Source organism: Salmo salar, chromosome 25 (genome assembly GCF_965601325.2).
Source record: "Salmo salar chromosome 25, fSalSal1, whole genome shotgun sequence".
Classification (NCBI taxonomy): domain Eukaryota; kingdom Metazoa; phylum Chordata; class Actinopteri; order Salmoniformes; family Salmonidae; genus Salmo; species Salmo salar.
The window spans coordinates 13,850,875-13,865,653 of record NC_138315.1 but is presented as its reverse complement, the minus strand read 5'-3'; the positions used below and the strand labels follow the sequence as shown (position 1 = coordinate 13,865,653).

Genomic DNA, 14,779 nt, shown 5'->3' with positions numbered 1-14,779 from the left:
CACCGACACTCCATCTGTATGAAAACCTGTCCTGGCTCTGCTATGGCACTAGAGGGTAGTATTCATTAGGCCCAAAACGGACTTAAATGGGGAGGGATCTATCTGAATTTGTCTTTAAGAAAAACTCACTTTCATTTTCCATTGCAAAGCGTTTTGGTACGTTTTGAAACGGTGTACACTAATGAATACAACCCAATTGTCCTTGTTCCGTACCTTCGGATTAAGCTATCTATATTTTGCTCCCAGAAAATAACTTCCATCTGGAGAATGTATGTACATTTTGGTCATGCAGCCCTCCAGCAAGGGTACAATGGTGATGTCAACAGTTAGAGATCCATAACATCTCACAGGGTAAAATCAGGATATAACGTTGATTTAGGAGCTTGGCCACTAGGCGGGACAGTGGATCACATTTCCAGCCTGTACTTTCCAGGAACAGCCACAGAAACAGACTGCGTAAACTCTTTGAGGTAATCATGCATTGTGTATGGGTTGTTTTTTTTTTATGTAAAAAAACAACTTGATAATTGTCTAATCTAATTGTAGAATAATTAGATTATTCAGGTAGAGATTATGATAATGATCAAGTGTAAGTATATCGTATTGAACTTGATTAAGATAAATATTCCGGGCTGCTATCTGTTCAGTTTGATTTATGGCACATGTGCTAGTTTGTGGGAAAAAAACAGTTATATGATTGGTTGAAAAGTCTGTTCAAATGCATCGTTTTTCAACTGCAACCTGCACTCTGTTTTCAAAGTATAGGCTTTAACTTTACTGATTAGGGCATGGCCATGTATATAGATTAAACAAAGCTAGCCCATCCTGATTCAAAGTTCAGTTGAAGGAACATAGATTAGCAGTAACTAATCCCACAGATCAAATGGCAACTAAGAACAACAAATGATAAGGTCAGGTGAAACACAAGGCCCAGTGAACCCAGAGGAGTGTTTTTCTTGTAATGTGATCCATCAGGACTCCCATAGTTCCTCTTAGGAAAAGGTATATTTCAGTCCTTAAACTGTTTATATTGGGCATTTTCCTCAGTGCTCCTCAAGTTACTTTGTGCTTATTCACTTGAAAGATGTATAAGCATGCACAAAATGTATACTTCTTGCTATGGAGGCACTATGGATATATTTCAATATTATGAATGCATATCCTTCAGACAAAATACATTTAAACAGAATATTATGTTTACAATATTCTCTGTCTAATCATGGCCCTCTGTGGCTTGTAGATGAGTCAAATTGAAATGGTCAGTCTGATCATCATTTTCTTTTTCTTTTTTTGCCAAGGGGTTACATACAACAATACATCCTAGAAATAGACTTTACAGACAGACATTAGAAATGCCCCTCTGTCTGGATGGGATTTCAGCAGATGTGTTGCAATCACAGAAGAATGCTTTGTGACTTGTTCAACCCAACTTCACCACAATTTTCCCAGGACCCAGTCTGTTTCACCCTCCTTGCTCTGGACAAGGCAGCTATGAATATTCAACAAAGCATAATGCATTAGATAGGAATACAATAGCAGCTTGCTGTGAATGCAGTTGTCCATGAAAGGATCCTTGAATGAAGCTTTTAGAATGGTTTTGAGTGTGTTAGAAAAACTATGCTATTTGAACCCAACCCAAGAGCTTAAGCACATTTTTTGGAGCTGGAGAGAGCATTTAAAATGTTTATACGAATCCATTGACAATCAATTTTATTACATTTGCTTTGTCTTTGGTTTTAACAGTAATGCCAGATCAATTCAGCCATTTATTATAGAAGTGGTCCCAAAATTAAACAGTACACACATTTATTTATATAAAAATATATATAAAAATCAGTTTGACAATAAAATATCAAATACATATTTATCTCGTAGATGTAGTGCAAGGCCAGGTTTTCTAAAATTGATGTTTGTTTTCATGCCCAGAAGCGATTATCATAATTAATTGTAGCATTAATGTGGGCAAAAAAAGCCTAGCTTGAGTTTTTTTTTTCTATGATGGGACCAGCTTACATTATAATTACCTTGTCTAGCATGGTACTTTATTTTTCCAGACAGATCTATGCTTTTGTGTTTAATTTTTTATCTGCTGCTTCTTCAATACAAGAGTTGCTGTTTCACCCCAAGATGGATCGTTTCTGGAGAGCATACATTATGTAAAGACTGTTGCCATTATGATTATGGCTGTAATGGCCTATTTTCAATTAAATAACACTGAAGGCATTTCATTCACACGTCTGCCTTGCCACAGCTTGGAGGAGGATGGGCTTTGCACTGACCTGAAATTGCTAATTAAAAGGGACAGTGGTATGCATAAATAAGATATGACATTAACAGTTGGTATGAAAATGGGATGCACAGAGCCACTGCTGTTCACTAGAGGTTATCAAGTAATATGTGTCATTTGTGGACAAAAGATGCTAAGCTCACTACAAATATGCCAACAATTACTCTGAAATGTTCAATAGTTTATGCAGCGCTTATAGTACATGTACTCACAATTTTGTGAATATTTCATAAGCTCTGCCAACTTGTAAAACACTCCTGAAATATTTCACGTGTTCAGACATTTCTGATACAAATAATTTAATCTACTCTGTGATTCATGTGATTTATCTTACCGAAAAGCAATGATTTCTTCCAAACCATTATTTTCCTCAGAGTATTTGGTTTTACCACAGTCAAATCCAGGTTTCTTTTCAAACTCATTATTTCATTACATTTCAACTCGGTTCTTTATTATTCACTATCATCCCCCTCTCCTGCCTTTTCAAATGAAGGTGCCTGTAGACAGAAGTGTGGAGCATCTGTTTCCCATGTTCTGGACGGCTCATGTTTCCCCTCCATTCACTGTCCAGGAACATGCTCCGATTAACAGAGGAAAAACAAAATCCACTATTTACATGGCCGTCCATTGCAGAAGCATTTTATAAGAAAGTCGATTCTGAGCCAAAATTGGTCTGTAATTTGTCTTGTGATGTGATGTATGGATGGATGAATTTTGCTTACTTGATAGCGCATTCCATGCCAGATTTTCCTGATCATTTCTCTCTTCTGGGTCTATAATTAGCTGGGAATGCTGCTTCTTATGTGAAGTACATGTAAAATGAGTACACTTTCTGGTGGAATATTACAATGTTTAGATGACAGGTCCTAGTCACTGATCTTGTATGTTGTATGGATCTATCTCTATTCCACCAGCGCACTCCTGTACTAATCCTGATCATGTTTTTGTCATAGTGGGTGATGTTTCCCTTGATTTATGTCATTTTTAATTCTGCGGGAAGGGCTATTATATTTGTAAATGTGATTGCCACAGATGTTAAAGCCTTGCCTATGTGTGCTAGATGCAGTTGCTAAATATATGAGGAGTGCAAAACTTAGAGGTCATTGAAAGCAATGTTTATCACCCCAGTCCCGCTGCTACAAAGACATGTAACACGTTATGATGTAAGCACAGACAAATTGGCCTGGCGTTGGAACACCTGAAGGGATATTTTACTTATACCTATGTAGTTTAAAGGAATCACACATGTTCTATCCTAAATTGTCAGACCTGGAATACTTCCCTTGGTACTTGTGTCTGAAATCCCCTGAAATAAAATGTATATCAGTCTGGATGGATGCCACCACTGACACCACACCATTCCAGTTGTTACACCATCATTTCATATTTTCAACGCACCATTGGGTTAATCTTATCCACACCAGCGTATACCATAGACGCATAGTACCATAGAGTGTTGGTGTCCAGGACAGACACGGATGTCATCATTAACCCATCTAACCGATCTGGACAGTATTGTTTTGTTCAAAGGGCAATATATACCTCATTGTCATAATTCACCTAAAGCTCATATGATTAAATAGCTTCTAAGTGGCCCAAACTGGGTGATATTTAAAACATCCATGGGGAAAAAAGAAAGTTATCAACCATTGTTGCATGAAAAACAGAACGTGCTTTGAAAATGTGAAAGCCCTGTTTTGTAGGGCACTAAGACAGTAATTTAACTGAACGTTGTAATTCACTATAGGTTAATTAGTCAACACTAGTAAACTGTTGTCTTAATGGCATATATTACAAATAGGCTTTTAAAAGAGGCCTAGCAAGATGAACCCTGAATTTAATCATGTACAGAAACCTTGGACTGCATTTACCCTGTTTTTAGCTCAAAGAGGAATTTGTGTCATGTAAATTAAATGTATGTTTGGTGCTGGAAGACTCTGGTTTTTAATGGAATTATAGGGAGTTGTGTACTGAGATTATTACAATCTGTATTATCTGAATGTGTCAGGTGAAAATCAATAACGGCAAGCACAGCCCCAGCGGCTGATGGGTATCCTGGGCTTGCCATGGACTGATAGAAAAATAATCATTAAAACCAAATCACCACATTTATTTGTTTTCCATAAATCTCCGAAGAGATCATCTTTACTATGTCTTTTGATATCTCATTCCACTTTCTAATCAACACTCTTTAAAAAATATATTTTATTGAGACAGACTGTTTGCCCTTCCCCCATGTGCTTGCATTGCACTCATTGGACTTGCACTTATTGTGTTACAAATGACCGAGTAAAGGCTGACATTTTCATTGCATGTGAAAAGCCCTGGCCAATGAAGCCTCTTGATGCAGCTCTGAGCTCTTTCATCACTCGCTGTCCCTAATGAAGATTATCCAATACAATTAAAATGACAAAATCATCAAATCATTTTTCTTCTCCCACCATCTCTGTTGATCCAGGCAAGCTTGTTTACTCCAGTTAAGGACGTCTGAATGTAGTGTCTTTACTGACCCAGAGGAAGGGGGGAAATCAATGAGGCCAAGGATGGTGAATAAGCAAATAAACCTGTTTAAAATTCACAATGCTGAATACGTTTTCTCCCCCACATAATACAAGAGGGACTTTGTTTTTTAATTAGTGTATACAATTACTTCTAGTGCATGTACAATTTGCTTAGGAAAAAGCCACAGTTCCCTTAATTCAAAAGCATTTTGCTCCCTTGAACAGTCACAAAGCTTTCACTGCTAATTTCTGCACGCTCTGAATATTTTGCTATCTGTCTAAAAGCAACATATCAACAATTAAATGGAAGGATTTGGTGATTAAATGTAGCCTATATGTCTCAAAAGCGTTAAAACAATAAAAAAAAAAATGCTAATCTAAAATGTCTTCTTATATGCATTCTAGTTAAATTGAACCACAAACATATATTTGTTTTGTCTCTTCCCCCCCCCCCCCCCCCCCCGTCAATTATGATGATTCAATGAAAGTTATCTACATAAACTATCTACATTTTCAGTGTTTGTTGAATGTAATATTTTGCATCCCCTGACTAGGTCACAAGGTCTCCGCTCAGCCTGTTGTGGATGTCTGATCAAAGAAAGAAAAAACACAATTAGGCACAGAGGCTTTGCCCAACTCTAGAAGATGTGCTATCAGATAAGAAGACTTTGAGTTTCTGTATTACTGCAAATTATCATAAGACACTTCATCAAAAGACCAATGGTTCACATATTCAAATGGATCTGTGATTATGTAATCTTTCAAGATGTACCTTTTTAATGTATCACATATTGTATGGTCCCAAGATAAACAGTGTTCACCCACAGCAACAACAAAAAAAAATTGTGTTTGTGTAATCTTTTCACGTATTGTTTGATTAATTATGCATTATGCATTTTGTTACATCATTGCAATGACCTAATGTACAAATAAATAATCTGTGTATATACACTGCCATATCTTTCCCCAGTTTTTCCACCACTGCATTCCACATTCATCCTCAGCATACACCCTTATTAGTTTACCACAATTACCCTAAACCAGTTTATTTAGCCTACATGTGATGTGTTGCTCACTTGATTTTTTTTCAGACTCCTGAATCCAGAGTTTTGTTGAAATGCAATATCAATCATAGATTACTTCCAGGTTGAATAAAATAATACCTACCAGATGCATAGCCTGGTATCTGCTTACAGTCATTTCTAGCAATGAATTAAGTTAATTAATCAGACAAAAGTTTGCATTGTTGGAGCTTTTAGCTGACGTCACTTTTGTTCCTTGAAGTGAAGCTGAACAAACCTTGAGAAGAGTCTCCCTCAATCTGCTGTGTAGTAGTAGCCTAACTAACACACACACACACTCAATTACAGCCCAATTTCGTTCTTTATAATCTCCTGGCACTGTCCTCAAACGCAAATCTGGGGAAACATAACGCTATTTTAAATAGTAACTGACGTGAAGGAGGATACATAAAGTGACGAAAATAAGGTGAGTTTTCTTATGTTTTGTAGTGGGAAGTTAGCTTACGTTATCATTCATAACGACGCTCAGTTTGCAATTTCGCTAGAGATTCAACGCTGTTAGCTAGATCTCTGGCTAGCTAGCTAGCACCTCGTTCTATCGACGCTGTCCAGCAGCTTGCTCTTTATCATGTAACCTATCCTGAGTGGAGCAGGTTGATACAAACTTGTCAATAATGATAACTTGTAAATGTATCAATATCAGCAGCACTCGGGTTTTGTTACTTTAACTAGTTGCTAACTTAATGGCGAGATTCACGTATATTTCTATCACTTTTTACGGCATAGACTTGAGTCGGTGACTGTCAGTGTCAGCTTGCTGGTTAGCTAGCGAGTCTCGTCTTTGTGTCCGTAGCTGGTGCGGCTTGACTGACCTTTTTATTTATTTATTTTTTTTAAAACGCGGAGTAAAACAAGCTATCATTGAATGTGTGACAGATAAATGGTGTTGGCTAGGTTTATAATCACTCGAAGTGTTCATTTGAAATGTTTTAAACAATGTTGCAGGCAGCTTATGTGGAAAGTGTGCGAATGCTGAGAAAAGGTCTGTTCAGTGTGTCTTGAGCTGAAGATGCCCAAAGTCTGCTCTTCATTGAGTAAACCTAATTTAAATCACATAATACATTATTTCTCTGGGGCTTATTTGTGTTGTAGCTAATGTTGTGACAATATGTTCGGAGGTGTTCGTGGAAATCACATCCGTGTCAGCCAGTCCACTGCTTGGGTCCGAAGCTCCTTTCCTCTTATCTTTTGTATGGCTTCGTATAAAGAAAAGCAACTGCAGCCCAGTAGAGTTGATTAGATGTCTCCCTTTGTTTATTACAATATGCACCATTTTTCTGCCCTCTCAACAACAAGCCACTCGCCATCTTGGGCAATTTAATCCACCCACTCTTTCCATTTCGAAGATCCAGAATGCTTATTAATTAGACACAAAAGTGATCAAATGTTTCACGAGGACGATACATGACGTCATCTGAAGTTGCGATAACGTTTCATTCTTTGTAACTTTATAGATGACTGAGGCTATTGGTTTCATGTTTATAAGAATTACTTTCACGAAGAGAAGGTTTAAACAATGCAAAGGCACACTGGCCTAATATGGCTCGTCATTTTGAAGGGTGACAGGTGGTGGGCTTGAGTGTTCTCAATGTTTCACTTATTGGACTGATTTTCATTTTCAATATTAGGTGGATTAGGGGAAGGAATCCGTATTAGTTAAAATTCAGAGTCGTTAATGTGATGTGTGTGTAAAGGGTTGTTACTTTCAGAACATATGGCATTTGATTGAATAGATTGCCTAGGCAGGCTAATGCTCTACAAACCTATGAGCAGTCCAGACATCATATACAGTGTATTGTTGTGTATGTCACTCCTAACATTTTGTCTTATTCATGCCACTGTCCGAAAATGAACCTGATATTGTACCAGCACTAGGCTATACTGGTCTTTTGCTCTGCCAATCTGTGGTTCATTCAGGGAATTCTTTGAATGCTGCCTACCCCAAAAATGGTGTTCTTCTGAGAGCAGAATGCCTCTGCTCTAAGTGCTAATTGCTCCACCTCCTGTTTCTTTGTTTGGATATTCACTGCATAGCTTAAATGTAAAGGAGCAAATGTTTAGCTAAATATCCTGATGTATGGTTTTTCTCTTATGGGAATGCCTTCCACTTCCTTATACTGCATCGACTTGACATCTGCATCATTTTGTTGAGATGCTAGTAGGTAACCAACGGTGGAAATCAATGATGGGTTAATACATATCATTGGTGGTTAATTGAACCCCCACCACACACACTCAAATGTACTTACACACACAAGCAGTGCAGAGACATGCAGACACTCAGAGTTTCAGCTCTGGTTACAAATGCCTATTGAGTGATTCTTCACGAAAGCAAGACACACAAAATACCAGGATTTGGGGGATTTTAACTAAATGTAATCTATAGAATGGTCATTTTGGAGGAAGGATTGTTGACATATATTTGACATTTGTATCTAAAAGCATAAGTGAGAAATAATTAAAGTTGACATTTTGGCCTTACCCAGGTCTCCTTTAACAGTCCAGAATGTTTCACCTGTAGATGCTACAAAGCGAACATTGGTGTCCTAGGAAGCTTTACCGCTTGCTCTGTGAGGAAAATAAAATATTCTGCTTGTTCCCTAAGAGATGATGTATAACCTGAGAAAACAAGTGTTAAATACAACAAGCCGCAGTCCTTGTCATGTGTTTTTGAATGTTTTAGTGTCACTTCAACTAGACTGCATTCAGAACGTGATTGTTTGTTAGGACCATTGATTCCACATGTCACATCTGTCTTTCCTTTGACACTGTTTTGCTTTTTCCACTGGTTCTCCAGCGGAATTGATTGGGCTTTGTAAATAGTTAATTGATAGTCAATTAACTATTGCTCACAGTCTAAGTGAAACGGCAAACATTATTCCCCTTACGGTCCATCATTCTAAATGTCTCAAGCAGCCATTCCAGCCAAGGAAGCAAGATAAATCAGATTACAGCCTTGATGTGTTATGCATGCCTCCAGTAACTGCCAATGAATCAACCAATAACCAGATACAACGCTGGAAGGTCACTGAATTTGCCTCATATTTATTCCGAGCTCATGTTCTTGAAAACAGTCTCAGAACGAGGGAACAGTAATGCATCGCAGCAAATCACCGGCTCCGGATGTGTGCTTTAGCATTAAGAAAAACAGCAGTGGAGCATTTGAATGTTTGGAATATCGTAGGGTCCTTCAAGGATGGAAAATCTCATCAGTAGCTCACGGTTGCTAAATTGCTTGAAACAGCACTTTTAAATGCTAAGCGCCCAATGGTGTGATTAATACAGTTTATTTTCAGCTCAATCATTATTTCCAGCTATTCATTCACTTGGGTACAGTCTAGCCTATTCTTTGCATGGAGTGTAATAGGTAGCTTATTGTAAAAGTATGCTATTATGCACAACACATAAGTATATTCATGATTTAGCAACAACTGGTTAGTTAGTGTAACTGGTAGACTAATTCACATATATGAGGTTTGTTTTTAACTTAGGCTAGGCTCAAGCAGACTAAACAGCACAATATAGCCTGTACCAGAATGTAAAACATTCAGATATTTGTTTAGGGTAGATGTCCTAATAGTGATGATAACATTTAAGTTAGCCTAATTTACCCCAAAAATAAGATGCAATGTGAATTTCCAAGATAGTATGAGTATTCGAACACAGCTCTAACATACTGTATACTACATACTTAATGAGTACATACTATATACTATCAGTTTATTTTAGTATACTGTAAACGAACGATATCGTTACAGTTGAGCGTACTAGAGCTTCGCCTGTCTACAGGAAGTTGATGCTATGCTAGCATGTTAGCAAAACAAATGCAAAACTAGCTAAACATTTGACAATTTCGGGTGTGTTTGTAAATTCAATCTGCAGTGCGAGAGTGCGCTCTGGGCGTTCGTAAATCCAGAGCGTTGTCAGATTTTAAATTCAGAGCGTTTCGCTCTTGGAGCGTTTAGAGCGCACACTGGACGCTCTGGCCCGAGGAGTACGCCAGGGTTGATCCAAGCGTTCAACGGCAGTCAAGCACCCAAGCTAACTGGCTAACGTTGGCTAGCTACTTCGACACAAATGAGTGAACACCTCCACTCTGACCATTTTACTCGCCCTAGTAGAGCCGGTTAGGCTGTTTTCATGTTATCCAGCGCGTTGGTGACTAACTGTGCTGCTGGCAACAACGACTATACCACCTAGCGAAGAATTTTTGTATTTTTTTTATTACCTTTTATTTAATTAGGTAAGTCAGTTAAGAACAAATTCGTATTTACAATGATGGCCTAGGAACAGTGGATTAACTGCCTTGTTCGGGGGCAGAACGACAGATTTTTACCTTGTCAGCTCGAGGGTTCGATCTAGCAACCTTTTCAGTTACTGTAGTCAATAAACGTTGGTTAGATAGCAGATAGTTAATATACTGCCTGGCACGTTCGATGTATTAGTATCCAACTAACGTTAGGTAACTAACTAACATACCGGTACATACTGCTGTAATGCTATGCGGTTCGTAAGAATAGCATAGCTAACAAATTGTCAGCTAACATAACGTGTAACTTATTTGAAAAGTATATACTTTATTACATTGCTCAACATTTTCTTAACATTTGTCGTTCAATTCATTTGTGTTCGCTCTCATCAGACTTCGGCTGCATATTTTCCGCCATTTTCTTAAAATCTGAAAATGTTGTGAAGCCATGCCCATTTTCTGAAGAATTGCATTAGGGGCCCGAAAAGTACGGAAATAGTGTCATCTGCTTGTGTACTTCGTATTTTGTTGAATTTAGTACGACATCCGGGAACTTTTGGCATACTAACTATATCCATACTATGACCAGTAAGCATACTATATACTCCATTCACGTCACGGTTAGTATGAGTATTCGAACACAGCTAAGGTTTTAATTTTCTTTCTGGTTGGTGTTCCTAATGGTCAAGATTAAAGAGTTTCTCACAAATGTGGGCAAATGTTTTATTTAGCTTACTGGGGTTAATATAGCTATCTGCATTAGGCTAAATGAGATTGTTGTGATTTAGTAGCCTCTCTCTGTGAATAGTCACCATTGCCATCTTGAGTGTGAGTCTATTAACAAGGCTGGGGGGTCAGCCTCTTTTCTATCTTTTGGTGGGATGTGAAAGGGGCCCAAGTGTGTTTTGGCTCTCCTCAAAGGATGAACTAAACCCATCAGTAATTATGGCAGCCGTCCTGATGGAGGACTGGCAATTGTGTGTTTTCACACCATTTCTTTCCCCTGTCCCTCCTGTTCGTACCCTTTTTCACAAGCTTGCACTCATTAATCAAAGACGCTGAACTCCTGCTGAGGGCTGAGAGGTTCATCAAATTGGCAGCCGGTTCACTGTAAAGAACAGCATGGCGAGGCTGTTAACACAGGCATAAATAAATCTAAGGTTGTCTTTGTATGCAAACCATGGAGGTTAATACTGTATAATTCAATGTCCTCTCTTTTTGTTTTCATAATAAAATAAAATCATTTAAGGCTTGACGTGAGTCCTTTTGTAGGTCAGCGTTGACACATTCTGATTGGATGATCCGGAGAAACATTAGGCAGGGTCGTTTATTAGGAATATGTCAGGGAGTGGGAGATTACACATTTTCCCTTCTGGTTCATTTTTCCGCTCCTGGAGATGGTTGTCATGTCTTAGCTGAAGCAGGGATGCTCCAATGATTGAAGTCCCCTGCTGTGATAATGAGCTCCATGTTTGAAATGCCAATAGTTAGGCCTGTTTTGTTTGGCTGCTTACTGCTATTTGCATCCTTAGCTGAAATTGCATGTACTGTAGTACACATTTAAACTGCTGGGATTTTGGAAGCCAGAGAGGGCTCTGCAATTTGGTGAATAGACTGTAGGATAGAAAAGTATATGTACAGCAATAGTTGAATAGGATGGCCTGGACTAGAATACATATGAAATTAGTAAAACGGTATGTATTATTAAAGTGACCAGTGTTCCATGTCTATGTATATAGGGCAGCAGCCTCTAAGGTGCAGGGTTGAGTAACCGGGTGGTAGCCGACTAGTGACAGTGACTATGTTCAGAGCAGGGTACTGAGTGGAGGCAGGCTAGTGATGGCTATTTAACAGTCTGATGGCTTTGAGGTAGAAGCTGTTTTTTAGTCTCGGTCCCAGCTTTGATGCACCTGTACTGACCTCGCCTTCTGGATGATAGCGTGGTGAATAGGCCGTGGCTCGGGTGGCTGAGGTCCTTGATGATCTTTTTGGCCTCCCTGTGACATTGGGTGCTGTAGATGTCCTGGAGGGCAGGCATTGTGCCCCCGGTGATGCGTTGGGCAGACCGCACCACCCTTTGGAGAGCCCTGCTGTTGTAGACGGTGCAGTTGTCATACCAGGCAGTGATACAGCCCGACAGGATGTTCTCAATGGTGCATCTGTAAAAGTTTGTGGGTCTTGGGGGCCAAGCTGAATTTCTTCAGCCTCCTGAGGTTGAAGAGGTGCTGTTGCGCCGCCTTCACCACACTCTGTTTGGGGGGACCATTTCAGATTGTCAGTAATGTGTACGCCGAGGAACTTGAAGCTTTTCACATTCTCCGCTGCGGCCGTGTGGATGGGGGCTTGCTCCCTCTGTTGTCTCCTGAAGTCCACAATCAGCTCCTTCATTTTGTTGACGTTGAGGGAGAGGTTATTTTCCCGGCACCATTCCGCCAGGGCTCTCACCTCCTCCCTGTTGGCTGTCTCTTTGTTGGTAATCAGCCCTACTACTGTTGTGTCACCTGCAAACTTGATGATTGAGTTGGAGGTGTGCGTGGCCACGCAGTAATGGGTGAACAAGGAGTACAGGAGGGGTCTGATCACACACCCTTGTGGGGCCATTGTGTTGAGGATCAGCGTAGTGGAGGTGTTTTCCTACCTTCACCACCTGGGGGCAGCACGTCAGGAAGTCCAGGACCCAGTTGCACCGGGCGGGGTTCAGACCCAGGGCCCCAAACTTAATGATGAGCTTGGAGGGTACTATGGTGTTGAATGCTGAGCTGTAGTCAATGAACAGCATTCTTACATAGGTATTCCTCTTGTCCAGATGGGATAGGGCAGTGTGATGGCGATTGCATCATCCGTGGATCTATTGGGGTGGTATGCAAACTACAGTGGGTCTAGGGCAGGGGTCGGCAACCCAAAATGTTGAAAGAGCCATATTGGACCAAAAAAACAAAAAACAAATCTGTCTGGAGCCGCAAAAAATGAAAAGCCTTATATAAGCCTTATAATGAAGGCAACACATGCTGTAAGTGTCTATATTATCCTACTATCAAAATGATAAGTAGGCTACAAATACATAAAGAGCATTCATGATTAAACGTTTATTTTACCTGCAGCGCATCCTGGAGAGAATGACGCACCACGTGACTACTCTGCTGTACGATGGTGCTTTAAGTTTAACTTCCATTATAATATTAATGTATTATGTTTCGTTGCATTGATGAAATTATAGAAATACAATACAGAAATCAGATTTTTGATGTCATTTTTATTTTAGGATTCGAAAAAACAACAAAATGTGCAACGTGCATAATAGGCCTCCTGTAATTTCAGACCTCCCCATGGAAATAAAATCCTCAATCCTCAATAATACGATACAATCCTCTTCTCTTTTCCCCCTTATCTGGGCAACAGACAGAGTGCAGTAAAACAGCAGCCTTTTGAAAAGGTAAAGTATATCAAATTAAAATAATACAGTTTAAGTTCGATTTCTGTGCATTATCCTCTTCTCTTTAGTTTTCTGCAAATGTGCAAGGGTAAAATGCAGCAGCACCCTCTTCTCTTTTGACACGCACAATACAATGCAATGCAGCCATCCTCGGACCTGAGCAAAATTAGAAATCACTTTATAAAAACAGCCACTTTGTTACTAAATATGTGCCTATCACAGGATTGTGTTCTTACCCGTTTAATGTGACTTCTGTTTTCGGACATCACTGGACAGCTTCTCAACATCGGGCATGTAAGATGTAACTTTAATCTTCACGCAGGACTGCAAGCTCTCATCTGTGAGGCGGGTGCGGTATATGGATTTTATGTAGTTCATGTTTGAGAATATCTGCTCGCACAGGTATGTTGATCCAATGATGGATAATACTCCAAATGCATATTTCTTCATGTTCCTATAACTGTCAGGAAGAATGGAAATGTCTTTCCACATTACTCTTTTTGTTATTTGACAACTTCTCATTACAAAGCAAACATGCAGGCAATCCTTCCGCATTGGCAATGAAAGCAAATGATTCGGTCCAAGAACTGTGGAATCCTCTGTTCTCCTCAACTATCTTTCTCTTTTTCCCTTTGGGATCCATGGCCCATGACACACCTGCCGGTTTGTTTGCAACAGCCACCTGTCTGGCACTACGCCGAGCTGAAAGAAACGTGTGTCGCAGGCTATGACGTAAGTCTTGGTGGGACAGAAATGTTGAAATTAAATATTTATTATACACATTTTTACAGCATTGGATAATAAATTATATTAAAACCAAAAATATATTCACACCATCTTTTTCCATTTTCATATTTTTGAAAAAGCTCCAGGGAGCCATTAGGGCGGCGCTAAAGAGCCGCATGCGGCTCTAGAGCCGCGGGTTGCCGACCCCCGGTCTAGGGTGTCGGGTAAGGTGGAGGTGATATGATCCTTAACTAGCCTCTCAATGCTACGTATGTATTCCTAATTCAGGACAGCTGGTTGCAGTATGAGTGAAGACGTTCACTGGCTGTTATAACCATTCCACTCACACACCAAGATTGTGCTTCAGCAGCGCCCCGTTTTATTTATTGATCTTCATGCATTTAAAATCGGTCACTACTGCCACAAAGGCTTGCCATTTTAGCTGTGCTAGCAGGTCTGCTGCAGCCACGGTTTTAAAGATGCACTGTGCGGAAATCACTC

General features: G+C 39.6%; 1 protein-coding gene across 8 annotated transcripts in view; it reads left to right on the top strand.

Moving 5' to 3' along the window:
* Positions 1-6,013: 6,013 nt before the first annotated feature.
* LOC106586179 (bromodomain adjacent to zinc finger domain protein 2B) overlaps positions 6,014-14,779 on the top strand; it is a 105,532-nt gene continuing 96,766 nt past the window's right edge. For 7 of the 8 annotated variants that reach the window (XM_082968899.1, XM_082968902.1, XM_082968901.1 and 4 more), the window contains exon 1: positions 6,014-6,276. The gene's annotated coding sequence lies outside the window, so the exon portion shown is untranslated. The remainder of the gene's footprint in view (positions 6,277-14,779) is intronic. The other variant, XM_082968896.1, reaches the window with a different exon arrangement.